This window comes from Oryctolagus cuniculus, chromosome 4 (genome assembly GCF_051225735.1).
Source record: "Oryctolagus cuniculus isolate XC-2025 breed Fujian yellow rabbit chromosome 4, ASM5122573v1, whole genome shotgun sequence".
Classification (NCBI taxonomy): domain Eukaryota; kingdom Metazoa; phylum Chordata; class Mammalia; order Lagomorpha; family Leporidae; genus Oryctolagus; species Oryctolagus cuniculus.
In genome coordinates, this window is record NC_142870.1 from 126,971,074 (window position 1) to 126,984,628 (window position 13,555).

At 40.1% G+C, this 13,555-nt stretch overlaps 1 long non-coding RNA gene across 2 annotated transcripts in view; it reads left to right on the forward strand.

Moving 5' to 3' along the window:
• LOC103350422 (uncharacterized) overlaps positions 1–13,132 on the forward strand; it is a 39,522-nt gene extending 26,390 nt beyond the window's left edge. The window contains exons 1-2 of one of the 2 annotated variants that reach the window (XR_016233248.1): positions 11,022–11,216; positions 12,498–13,132. This is a non-coding gene — a long non-coding RNA (uncharacterized LOC103350422). Of the gene's footprint in view, positions 1–11,021; positions 11,217–12,497 lie in introns of those variants that run through there. The other variant, XR_016233247.1, reaches the window with a different exon arrangement.
• The last annotated feature ends 423 nt before the right edge of the window (positions 13,133–13,555 follow it).

Below are 13,555 nucleotides of genomic sequence, written 5' to 3' on the forward strand. Positions count from 1 at the left end.
GATAATGTGATATTTGTCTTTGTGTGTCTGCCTTATTTCATTTAAGATAAAATCCATTAGTTCCATCTATTTTGCTGCAAATGACAGGATTTCATTCTTTTTATGGCAAAATAATATTCCATTGTATATCTATACCATATTTTCTTTAGATATTCATCTGTTGATGGAGCAAGATCTTTCACCTCTTTTGTCAAATTTACTTCTAAATATTTTTATTGGCTATTGTGAATAGTGCTGCAATAAACATAGTGGTGTAGATATCTTTTGATGTAATGATTTGTTTCTTTTTAATGCATATACTCAGCAGTGGGATTTCTGAATGATATGTCAGGTCTAGTTCTAGTTTTTAAAGGCATATCCATATTGTACTAATTTACATTCCCATCAGTAATTCTGTACAGAGTGTCATAGGTATTTTGGTGGCATTCTATTAAGTATGTAGTGTGGGGCAGTATAGAGATTTTTGGTTGTTGTTCCCAAGTTTTATTCAAGAACTCATACAAAATATTCTGTACAAATGAGTTTTAATCTTCTTTGTCCTGTTTAATCCGGTAATATAATTCGTAACTCTACTGTTAACAACTAGATGCAGGCAATCACATAAATTATTTTTCTTTAAATACTTTTTCGTTAGATATTTCAAATACCTGTTAGAAAAAGGCACCTCGGAAGCTCTTGCTCCTTTTGATGGTCATGATCCCTCCACTGAGATCCCAACTCTTCCATTCACTTTGATTCTTCCTTGGAGAAACTGTTCAAAATTGCTGATATCCATGATTCCATCTTTTACAGTGTGGGTGCAGTCAAGTGTGAGCTTCAGACACTGTTTCTTCCTTCCCCCTTCACCACAGGTTTCTTCATGGGCACCACCATGGAAACAGAGGCAGAAAGGGTAGTGGACACAGGATGGACATTTTAACAATATTCCTTCTTTCAATCTATGAACATGGAATATCTTTGATTTTTTGTGTCCTCTAATTTCTTTCATCAGTGTTGTAATTTTCGTTGTAAATATCTATCCCTGCTTTTGTTAAAGTTATTCCTAAATGTTTTAACTTTTGTTGCTGCTGTGAATAGGATTGCTTTCTTGATTTCTCTTTCATCAAGTTCATTATTGGTGTCTAAAAATACTACTTTTTTTTTGTATATTGATTTTGTATCCTAAAACATTACTGAAATTTGTTAATCAGTTCTAATAGAGTTTTGTCAGAATATGTAGGCTTTTCCACATATAAAATTATGTCGTCTGTAGACATAAAAATTTTGACTTCCTACTTTCCATTTGAATGACCTTTATTTCTCTTTCTTAATTGCTCTTGCTAATATTTCTAATACTGTACTGAGCAAGAGTGGTGAAAGTGAACCTCCTTGACTGGTTCCAGGTCTTAATATGATACTGGATGTTAGTTTGTCCTATATATCCTTTATTTCTTATTCTTTCTATGTCTAAATAGTTGAGAGTTTATCATGAAGGCATGTTGAATCATAAAATGCTTTCATTGCATCTATTTGGATGGTCATGTTTTTTTCTTCTTCAGTCTATTGATGTGGCTTATCATGTTTATTTTGTTTGAAAATATTATCTATCTATGCATTGCTGAGATTGATCCTACTTGATCATGGTTTATGATCTTTAAAGTGCTATTGAATTCAGTTTGTTAATATTTTGTTATGGAGAGAATAAGATGGTAGAGTAGGGAGGAAGCTCGCTGCTCAAGTTTAGGAGATGATAGTTTACAAAAAAGTGGAAAGAGTGTAGTCTCAGAGAAGAGTTAGAGAGAAAACTCTTCGTAAATTGGAGGAACACAGTGGACCTATGTGGAGGGTGAAGATGCAAACAATGTAGGACCCCAGCAGTTGAGAACCTCTGCACCAGCATTGGAGAGCAAGGTGAGGTCAGACTGCAGTAGCCTAAGGCAGTGGAGGAAAAGTTGCAGGAAGAGCCTAGAGGGAATCTGTTTTGGAGCCCCATGGGGGATAGTGTACCTACCAAATGAGAGGAGAAGAAATAAAGAGGGGGGGCACATTGTCTCTCCCCCAAATCATCCCGCGGAGGCGTCCTGTAACAAGCTGACAGAAAGCGGGTGCCATTTGGGATATATTTAACAGCTGCATCAGTTCATGTTTGTACCCAGCAACCAGCCAGGCGGAGACTCCTGAGTCTGGTGGGGAGAATAGACAGGGTTTGGTGCTTGTGACTGTGGGAGGATTGTGTACCAGGACTGTGAGAACACTGAGGCTACGTGGGAGGACTCAGGGTGTGGCTGGGACATTGGGCAGGCACTGTGGGAGGCTCCACAGGATCAGGGCTCGCTGGTTACCTGGCAAGAGACATTGCTAGTGAATCTGAGTTTATACTGAGGACTGCACAGATCCTTTGTGTGGTCCTTGTCACAGAGTGGATGAATAATATACTCACTGGGGCTAGCCCCCAGGCATGGGTCTCCCTTGAGGAGAGGAGGTCAGCTGAATCTATGCCAACAGACAAAAATAAAACTCCCCTCTGATTAAAAAAAAAAATAAGATTTACCACACCAAACCTGGGTGTGTCACTTCAGACACACCCTTCACCCTGGAACACTGAACAGAGTTCCCTGGCCACTCCTACCACATGCTTCCAGTTATTAACCTGAAAGCAGACACTCCACTAATCCATTCAGACAGAGTCCAAAGGTAAAAGCTGCCACAGCAAAAAAAAAAAATCAAAGAAGAAACCAACGAGTATCCTCACAAATGCTGAATAACAAATGCACAATCCAAGAAACAAGAACAAGGAAGAAAACATGACACCCCCAAAAGAACACAATACTTCAATACTAGATTATGAAGATGATGAGACTGAAGAAATGCCAGAAATGGAATTCAAAAAATTGACCATAGGATTACTTAGAAGTAATCAGAAGCAAATGCAAGAACCAATGAAATCCATACTTGACATAAAAGAAAATTTCTCCCACAAAATTGAGATCCTAAAGATAAATAAAAATGAAATCTTGGAAATAAAGAATTCAATAGAACATATAAAAATACCATGGAGAGCCTTAACAACAGAATCAATGAAGCAGAAGAAAGAATATCTAACTTAGAAGACAAAGCACAGGAAATCACACAGTCAGACCAAACACAAGATGAAGAAATTAGGAAACGAAAAAACACTGGAATCTACAGGATACTATCAAACAACCCAACATACAGGTTCTAGGAGTTCCTGAAGGCATGGAAAGAGAGAAAGGATTAGAAATCTTTTTTTAGTGAAACAATAACAGAAAATTTCTCCAATTTGGAGAAAGAAAGGGGTATCCAAGTACAGGAAGCACATAGAACTCCTAATAGACATGACCAGAAAAGATCTTCACCATGACACATTGTGATCAAACTCTTCACAATAAAGATTCTAAAATGTGCACAAGAGAAATGCCAGATTACCTTTAGAAGATCTCCAATTAGAATCATAGTGGACTTCTCAGTAGAAACCCTATAGGCTCAGAGAGAATGACTAGATATAGTCCAAATTTTAAGATTAAAGAACTGTCAACCCAGAATACTATACCTTGCAAAACTCTTATTTATGAATGAAGGTGAAATAAAGACTTTCCATGACAAACAGAATCTGAAAGAATTTGTCATCACTTGTCCAGGCCCACAGAAGGTGCTTAAGGATGTGCTGCACACAGAAACACAGAAACATGGTCATCACTACAGAAGAAGGTAAAGGAAGGAAAGCTCAGTAAAAGTACAAAAGAAATCCAAAGTAAAAAATAGGAATATTTTTGGAAAAATGGCAGGGCAAAATCATTACTTATCAATGCTCACCTTGAATGTAAATGGCTTTAAATCTCCAGTTAAAAGACACAGACTCACTGAATGGATTAAAAAAAAAACAAAACCCAAGTACTTGGGCCATCTTCTGCTGCTTTCCCAGGGCTCACTAGCAGGTTGCTGAATTGGAAGCAGAGCAATTGGGGCTTGAAGTGGTGCCCATATGGGATGACGGCATCATGGGTGGCACATCTACCTGCCAGGATATAATAATGTCGGCCCCTTAATGGTCATACTTTTGCCTCTATTATAAGACACTTTAAAAAATTGTTTTTTTTTTTTTTTATTTGAAAGGCAGAGTTTCAGAGTCAGTGAGAGCTTGAACTTACATTCACTGGTTCACTCCTACAACAGTGAGGGCTGGAACTCCACACTTGAACCAGAGCTCATTTGGGATGCCAGTGTTGCAGGCAGCAGCTTAAACTGCCAAGCCACAAACAAGCCACTATTTTTTTTTTAAGATTGATTTATTTATTTGAAAGTCAGAGTTACAAAGAGAGAGAAGGAGAGTCAGTGAGAGAGAAGTCTTCTATCCGCTGGTTCACTCCCCACTTGGCCACAACGGTCAGAGCTACGCTGATCTGAAGCCAGGAGCCAGGAGCTTCTTCTGGGTCTCCCATATGGGCGCAGGGGCCCAAGGACTTGGGCCATCTTCTACTGCTTTCCCAGGCCATAGTAGAGAGCTGGATCGGAAGTGGAGCAGCCGGGTCTCAAACCAGCGCCCATATGGGATGCTGGCACTGCAGGCCAGGGCGTTAACCCACTGCACCACAGACCCGGCCCCACAAGCCACTTCTGTAAGATTCTCTATACTATTGCTTGTAGCTGCAGGATATGGAGGGTACCTTATCTAGGTCCTATCAAAAGAACACAGGTGAAATTTAAACCTCAAAAAACTTTAAAAACACAGGTTGTTTTTAATTCCTTTTCAGGCATTTCATAGATTTCCTTCAAATTAGGCTTTCTGGAGAGCTCTTGTGTCCTTTTGGAGGTATCATTCTTTCTTGCTTCTTCACGTATCTTGTGTTGCTATGTTGATGTCTGCACATATGGTGTGGCAGTTACTTCTTCTTTAAGAGTTGCATTATTTGGGAAATACTTTTTAGATGTGAGGTGGGGACTTACTTGCTTTGGCTTCAGTTTTAGGTGAGCTCAGAATTATTGTCTCCATGTGATTTCTTCAGCTGTAATCAATGTCAGCAGTGTCCACATGTGCTGCAATTGTGGAGAGTACAATTCATGGCTATTGTGGTGTGGGTTTGTAATAGACATGAGCTGCCAAAGGTGTGTGTCCTCAGGCCCCACTGAGCTGAGTGCTGACCACACTGGGGCTTGTAGTGGCAATAATCATTTTCCTGGTACTGCAGGACACAAAAGGGACTATCCCCAGATCTTGCCAGGTAATCATGGGTGACATCAGTGTTTGTAGCATGTACAGACCATGACCGTGGAGCTGTGATGGGTGGATGTGGGTGATGCTGCAGTTTGTGACACCAATGGCCACAGTCCAAGCACTGGGAATGCAGAGGGGAACTTACCTAGGTCCCACTGTGTACATACAGGTTATATTGGGGATTGTGCACTGGTAGCCACAGACCCAGAGTTGTAGAATGCAGATGGGGATTCCCCCATGTTGCATGAGGTGAGCACAAGCAACTCTGGGGGATATAGCCCGAACACCCACCGTTCCAGAGCTAGAGGATATGGTGGGGATATTCTCCAGGCCATTCTGGGTAAGCACGAGTAATGCTGGACCTTAGCTGCAGAGCACAGAGGCACACAGGTTTGTCACTGGCGCTTGTTCCAGGAACTCTGAGCCATGACATTCAAGAAAGGACTTCTCCAGGTCCCACAGAGACTTGTGTACTGGCCATGGACAACATGAAAGCTGGAGACACAGAAGGGAACTTCCCCAGGTCCTGCGGAGGAAACCAACCTGACTCAGTCTTGTAGGTAGCAATCCTGCAACTGTGGGAGGCAGGGGAACCTGTCTTCTGCCCTGGGAGCCACAATGAGTCTGGGAGTCTCTGGTGACAACTGGGGCTGCCTAGTGACTCCTAAGACAGAATGGAATGGAGCAGCGGCTGTGCTTTAGCAGCTTGGGTTCTTGAAGCTCAGTGTGTGTGTTGGGTGGGGGGGCAGTGTGGTTTCCTTATTTGGTGCAGAGCAGTCACTTGGACTGCAGTCAGCTTTCCAGGCTGGATTTAGAGCCTGTGAGGACGGTGGAATTCTTATTGCTGTTCTGCAGTGACGGTGGGGGTTGTTGAGCTGCCCTGCTTACCTTTTCCTGGCCAGGTGGAGCTCTGCCAAGGTGGGGAGCGGGTGCAGGAGTTACAGTTTGCATTGTTCATCTCTCTGTGCTGGCTTTGAGTCTCTTTACCCTCTAGGGTTTGGTCACTTCTTTGTTGTTGCTCTCCATCACTCAATCTCCTGCAAATGTGATCCTTTTTTTTTGTTTGTTTTCTTGATTCTTCTCTGTGGCAGAGGAGTGCAGGGCACCTCCGTTCAGCCATCTTGGATCTTCCCACAAATATAAGTTTTTAAAATTGTTCATATAAGCAAGCTTTCTTTTTAAAATTTCTGAGAAATAAGAAATTTCATACATAAAATCCTGAAAATTAATGTGGTTAAAGCCCTTCATTTACATCTTAAATGTTTCTGTACTCCAGTCATGTTAAATCAAGGATATGTAACTAATATTGTGAGAATATGGCGATGGGATGGAGGAGGAAATTGTATATAAATTTTAGAGGCATTGTAATTAATAGAAGGAAATACACAAGCCATTTTCATGTAATCAAATACACATGAACAGTTTCCCCTTGCATCATGGGTATGGATCTGAAGGCAACATGGAACAGCAAAGGAGCCAAATTTATTTTTTTTTCTTTTTCGCATATGAGGAACATGTGGAATTAAGTATATAGAATGTACATTTGAAAATTAAATAACTATCTCAATAAGTCAATATTCAACTCTTGGAGGGCAAAGGAAGTTTTCTTCATTTTTGTTATTAGTATTTCCAACAGTACTTTCTTCTTAGGACATCTGGTTCATTTTGAGAGAGGAAACAAAAGTTTTACCTCATACAACAGTTGGGAAAAGGCTTACCTTTGCTTGAATTTGAGGAAGAATTCATCATTTTTAGAAGGTAGCAATAAACCACAAATGAAAACCAGATCATTTATGGAGTGTAGTTGGAGTTACTCTTTTAACAAATATTTATTCTTCCATTCCAATATGTTGGATAAAACACCAGAGCTAAGATAGCTAAGAAGAGAAGACACTCTTACCCAAAGGGAATATTTCTTTTTTTTTTTTTTTTTTTTTTTTTTTTGACAGGCAGAGTGGACAGTGAGAGAGAGAGACAGAGAGAGAAAGGTCTTCCTTTGCCGCTGGTTCACCCTCCAATGGCCGCCGCTGCAGCCGGCGCACCGCGCTGATCCTGGCAGGAGCCAGGAGCCAGGTGCTTTTCCTGGTCTCCCATGGGGTGCAGGGCCCAAGCACCTGGGCCATCCTCCACTGCACTCCCTGGCCATAGCAGAGAGCTGGCCTGGAAGAGGGGCAACCGGGACAGAATCCGGTGCCCCAACCGGGACTAGAACCCGGTGTGCCGGCGCCGCAAGGTGGAGGATTAGCCTATTGAGCCACGGCGCCGGCTCCAAAGGGAATATTTCATCAAGTAGGTGAGATTCAAAAAAAAAAAAATGGTGACAAAGACAAAGAGTAATACAAAGATTTTTCTGTGTCATGTAAATTGTCCAGGGAGATATTATTTTTGGCTGATGGAATTAATTGAATCCCTATTACATGGTAAGTACTTTAAAAATCATTTTTCTCACATGGTGGCATTATTATTCCTGCCAGAGGATGGAACTTAGGCCCAGAAAGGTCTGCGTGTGAAAAATGCAGAACTGCCACTTTGTGCTAGATACGAGGTAGGCATTTGTCTTCCTTCAAGGTCTGCAATATTTTAATAGCCACATGATACCTTTCAAGATGAGTGGAGGCTCAGGCTTGCGGTAACACTGGAGCTGGACCTTGACAGCATTTATTTTGCTGGGATCCTATAAAGATGTCTCTTGGAGTGAGTCCCTGAGGCCATATCAGTATTCTGCCTTCCCCCATCTCCTCATTGACCCATCCTAAGCCACATCACTTGGAGTCCTCTCTTGGGAATTCTCAAACAGTATTTTAAGGAGTAGAAATGATTAGTCTTAAGGTGTGGGAACCATGGAAACTGTGCTTGAAATCATCTACCACATCCCTCCCATAACACATGGAAAAAAGCTGGACTATAATAGAGAAAATAATGCTTAAGTGCCAAGAAGAACACAGATAAGAATGAAAATAAAAGAACTAGACAGCACTGTTTCCAGGTTTTCAGATGGCCCAACTCTATTCCTTTCACTGCTCCCATGGGAAATATCACAGAATCTTTCCATTGCCTTTGTCTAACTTGCGATCAAAAAGTGAATAATGTGATGAAGTGGCCTTTGAAGGTCATATAGATAATATAAACAAAACAAAAGAAGGGGAGGGGAAAGGAGATGTACAGGAGAAAGTCTCAGTTTGGATTTCCCGGAAGGTGAAGCCTAAGGCAAATATGTAGGCATTAACACTATTAGAGAGTGCAAGTCTAGGAAGCAGGGTAAGGGGGAAGGGAAGTGAGAAAGGAAGGGGGGATGGACATCTTGAGAAGGTATTATTGAGCTAGCCAGGCTTCACAGTTAAATACAAGAGGTTTCTCCAACAGTGGGAGGGGAGGGATTTACCTCTTGATTCCCATCTCCTCATGATCAAAGCTTTACCTGGGAAGATATGAATTCCCTTGTCCTCTGAGCTGTCCCACATGGTTGGTTGGGGGATCCTATATTAGCAGCAACAGGGAAGCCTTGAGCAGAAGAGACATGCACGGTGCAAGGCAGAAGTAAGGTGCCGTTGTGTTGTGCCTGCATGGAACTGGTCAGAGTTCATTCAGAATTGTTAACAGTACAAGAATTAGATGTTAATTCAAGTAAGGTACATAGAAAAAGGGCAGCTAGTTATCATGAACATTAGGAAGACAGTAACTACTGTTGCTGCTACTATTACTACTACTATTATTAAAGGTCTTAGAAGGGGCCAGCGCCATGGCTCACTTGGTTAATCCTCTGCCTGCGGCGCCGGCATCCCATATGGGCGCCGGGTTCTAGTCCCAGTTGCTCCTCTTCCAGTCTAGCTCTCTGCTGTGGCCTGGGAGTGCAGTGGAGGATGGCCCAAGTGCTTGGGCCCCATCGCCTGGGAGACCAGGAGAAAACACCTGGCTCCTGGCTTCAGATCAGTGCTGCACGCGGGCCGTAGCACCGTTTGGGGGGTGAACCATGGAAGGAAGACCTTTATTTCTGTCTCTCTCTCTCTCACTGTCTAATAACTATTTGTCAATTAAAAAAAAACAAGGTCTTAGAAAAAGAGTAATGACTTCATAAGGGCACGTGGAGTAGGTAAGAATAGAAAAGGAAGTGGAGTTTGGGTGACCAGTTGGGTCCTGGAGCACACATTGGAGTTTGCTGGATGACTTATTCAGGTTATTGAAATCGTTCAGGTGAGTTGGATCATAAAGCAGGTTGGCATATTTTTAAAAAACACATGACCCTCTAAGTCTGTCTTTTGTCTCTCTAAGTCTGTCTTTTGTCTCCCCCCCTTTTTTTTGAGGTGAAAATCCTCTGATGGGTTTAGAAAACAATTTTTTTTAGGATTTATTATTATTTATGTATTTGAAAGGCAGTTACAGAGATAGAGACAGAAATCTTCCATCTACTGATTTACTCCCCAAATAGCTGCAATGGCCAGGCCAAGGCCAAGAGTCCAGAACTTCCTTTGGCTCTCCCTTGTGGATACAGGGGCCCAACCACTTGGGCCATCCCCTGCTGCTTTCACAGACACATTAGCAGAGAGCTGGATAGGAAGTGGAGCAGCCGGGTCTCAAACCGGCACCCAAACGGGATACCAGCTTCACAGGTAGCAGCTTAACCCGCAACTCCATCACACTGGTCCCATAAAACTTTTTATACCCAAAGAAGAGTAGAGCAAATATAAATGGCAACTGATTCTTGGTGTGGGTATCAAGAAGACAATAGGGAGAAGTAGGGTCTGAGTGCAAAGTCACAACTATTCCTCTGCTGTGGCTGATTGATAATATAAGAGAAATCAGGCCAAATGTTGCTAGATCTTCTGACTTTTGAAGAGCAGCTGAAATCCTGAGACCTGTATGTAATCATCCACATTTTAAAAAATCAATTTTTTTCTGAAACTTAAGTGAATTAAAGACAAAATAGTATAGTCCTCTTCTAAGCCAAGATTGCTCATTTGCCATCTCAGAAGCCAGAGTAGAATGTCCCAGAATGCAGAGCCATAGCTTATTGGTATTTGTGTACTTCAAATTAATAATAGCACTTCAGTGGCCTAGATATCAATAATATGATCCTTCCCTTATAACCTAAGTAGGAGATAGGCACATGAACATAATGCAATGTGATAACTACAGTGACAGAGCTGTGTCCAAAGTATGAGAGCCTCCATCCAATAGGACTTCTTGGAGGAGGTGACATAGCATTGTTAGGTGGTAGTTGAAGCAATCCTAAGAAGATCAGGTATTTTTTAAATTCAGTATTTGCTTTAACTACCATTGAGCACAGTTAAAACATGTTTAAAATTAAGAAAAACATAGTACATCTTTGCCCTATTCAGTTTCATCGTATGAAAAACAGGGAATACATACATATTGCCACTTTGGAGTGAAAGCATTTGGGGAAACAGAGAAAGCTTGCTTGCCAAAAGGAGAAATATTTTATTTCCTTAAGAATATCCCACAGGAACATTTTTTTCAAAGTTACAAGAGTGCATATTCAACCAAAATTAAGTGACATCAACATTGTGTTTATTCTCTTCTTTGCTACTCAGCTTTGGAAAATGGGGCTGGTCTTTACCATCAGATAAGACTGCTTTTTCTTTAGTAAGAGACACAGATTTTATCTTCAAGAGACAAGAAAGAACTTTAATATGCATATTCAACAGTGAATTAATTGTATCTTATAAAAACACCCTTGAAAATCTATCAGAGGTATGGTTGCCTTTGAGGATCTTCAAAATCTTTCAGGGATCTGAAATTCTACTTTCTTTTTCTTTTCTATGTAAAAGGCAATATTTTGTTCTTCATGCAGATATTTTCCACTGAAAAGGAACTTGAATAAATGTGTATTGACAGATTAATTTCCTGAGCATTTTATCAGTTGCTAACATGTGCAACATGGAGAATCAGAAATGCAAGGATCACCCTGTGTTGAAAAAGCTCATCAGGATAGTATATTTTAAGAGGAGCCACTTGCCTTGATGGGAAGACATGATCTCAAGGACTGGTAAGCTGCCTCGTGCGTTCCTCAGTCCCTCGCATAATTCTGGCTCCAACAGCTAGTAATTGATACCATATAATATTAATGGTTCTGGCTTTGGACAACTCATAATTATAATAAACCAGATGGGACATGGAGTGAAGTTAGTTTTGAACCATTTAGAAGGGTAAAAGGATTTTAAAGCAGTTTGATGTTATAAATGAGTCTACAGATGAGATGTTTAAGATGATAAAAAAGGAGGAACAATCTGTTCTCAAACACTTTAGAAGTATGGGCTTAAATAAACAGATGAGCTGTGTGCAAATTATTTAAACCTGTGTTGAATGCTGTCCTATCTGGAGCAAATCTGTAAGGTTATTCAGTGGCGTTCTGTTTTTATCGCCTTATACATCTTTATTTGAAAATACTTGGCTTAAAATGTCACTAGTAAAGAATAAAATTACTTTTAATAAAGCACTCTTTAATCTTTTCTTTCATCAAAAGAATCTAAAGCAGTTTATTTTCAAAATAGTATTTGTAAATTATTTTGAATAGCTTTATTTATCTTTTTATTAGACTTACCTCTTTCTAAATGTATGATTTTGAGGATTTGTTTTTTAATCTAATATGTTTAGAATCCAGCCCAGCAGCCTCTGACAAACTATGGCCAAGTAGAATAGAGGAGGGTATGGAGCTGGAATCAGACCAAACATTTGGCCTCTGCAAAGAGCTGGTGGCAGGGACTGTGTCATATCAACCTGACAAGCAAGTTAGAGCAGCCAAAACAGCATGGCAGAGGAAAACTGAAGCACAAGATGTTCGAGAGGACATCGTGGGAGATTTGTAGGGCAAAGAAAGAAGAAATCAAAGGATGTTTGATGGTCAGAATCTCACACACTTTAGCTTCTGAGAAGCTAGTCAATAGACCCTAAGACCCAAATCTCCAGTAAAGAATGGGAAAAAATAAGGCAAGAATCAGTGCTAAATTGCACAAGTAAGAAGGGTGCTAAGATGAAAGACTAAGGAAGCTGAAACAAGGCAGAAAATGTAGAGCTATAGAGCTATGACACATGTGGAGTGAATGTTTGTGCTCCTCAGTTTCCATACCCTTTTTTCCCCTACCTCAGGTCTTCATTTGGAACTGACACATAGTGATCATTGAATTGATTCTACCCACCTCTGGGTGAGCCATACAAGGCATCAGCCAATCAGTCTATTGCCCATGACTTAAGCTGGGTCAATCATCAAGGACCTCAAGACTTCTGCTAAGGCTTCTGAAATGAGAATGCTTTCTTTTGTCTCCAATAGTACTGAAACCAGTTTTGGTATCAGAAGGGGAACCATTTTGAGGAACAAGCTGACACAAAGAAGATGGGCAAGATTGGAAATTGGTAGTGAAATGAAGACAATACCCTGAGGATTTAATAAACCATGGAATATGATGCCTGCAAACAGCATTACCTCTGGATTTTTAACTTGACTGCCAATGTATTCTTTATATTTTATGCAGCCATTTGCTCTGGGTTTTCTGTCATTTGTGTTTGAAGGCAACTTATATGTTAGATGTTGCTTAGAAATAATGAAGAAGCTCAGTTGTTGAAAGATGATTTGTGGGGGCCAGCACTGTGGCATAGTGGGTAAAGCCTCCGCCTGCAGTGCCGGCATCCATATGGGTGCAGGTTCAAGTCCTGGATGCTCCACTTCCAATCCAGCTCTCTGTGATGGCCTGGGAAAGCAGTAAAAGATGGCCCAAGTCCTTGGGCCTCTGTACCCACGTAGGAGACCTGGAGGAAGCTTCTGGCTTCTGGCTTCAGAATGGCACAGCTCTCCGACTGTTGCAGCCAATTGGAGAGTGAACTAATGAATAGAAGACCTCTCTCTCTCTCTGCCTCTTCTCTCTCTGTGTAACTCTTTCAAATAAATAAATAAATCTTTTTAAAAAAGAATGGAAATGCACAACACTATACTATTTACATATGTTATAAAATGGAAGACCTCTCTCTCTCTGCCTCCTCTGTGTAACCTTGACTTTCAAATAAAAATAAATCTTTTAAAAAAGTATTTATTCTACTCTTTCAAAGAGATGGTACTTTTTTGTTTATTATTATATAATAAATATATATTTATATTTTATAACTAAATATATTTATAAATATGTTTAATTATAAATATATATCATATAATATATATTACATATTCAATAATACTTATAGTTAAATATATTATATACATAATTAATATATTATATAATATTTATATATATAATATTTATATATTTTAAAATAAAATATATTTATATTTTAATACAAATATTAAATTTAATAATACAATATTTAATAATACAAGTATTAAATTTAATACAAGTA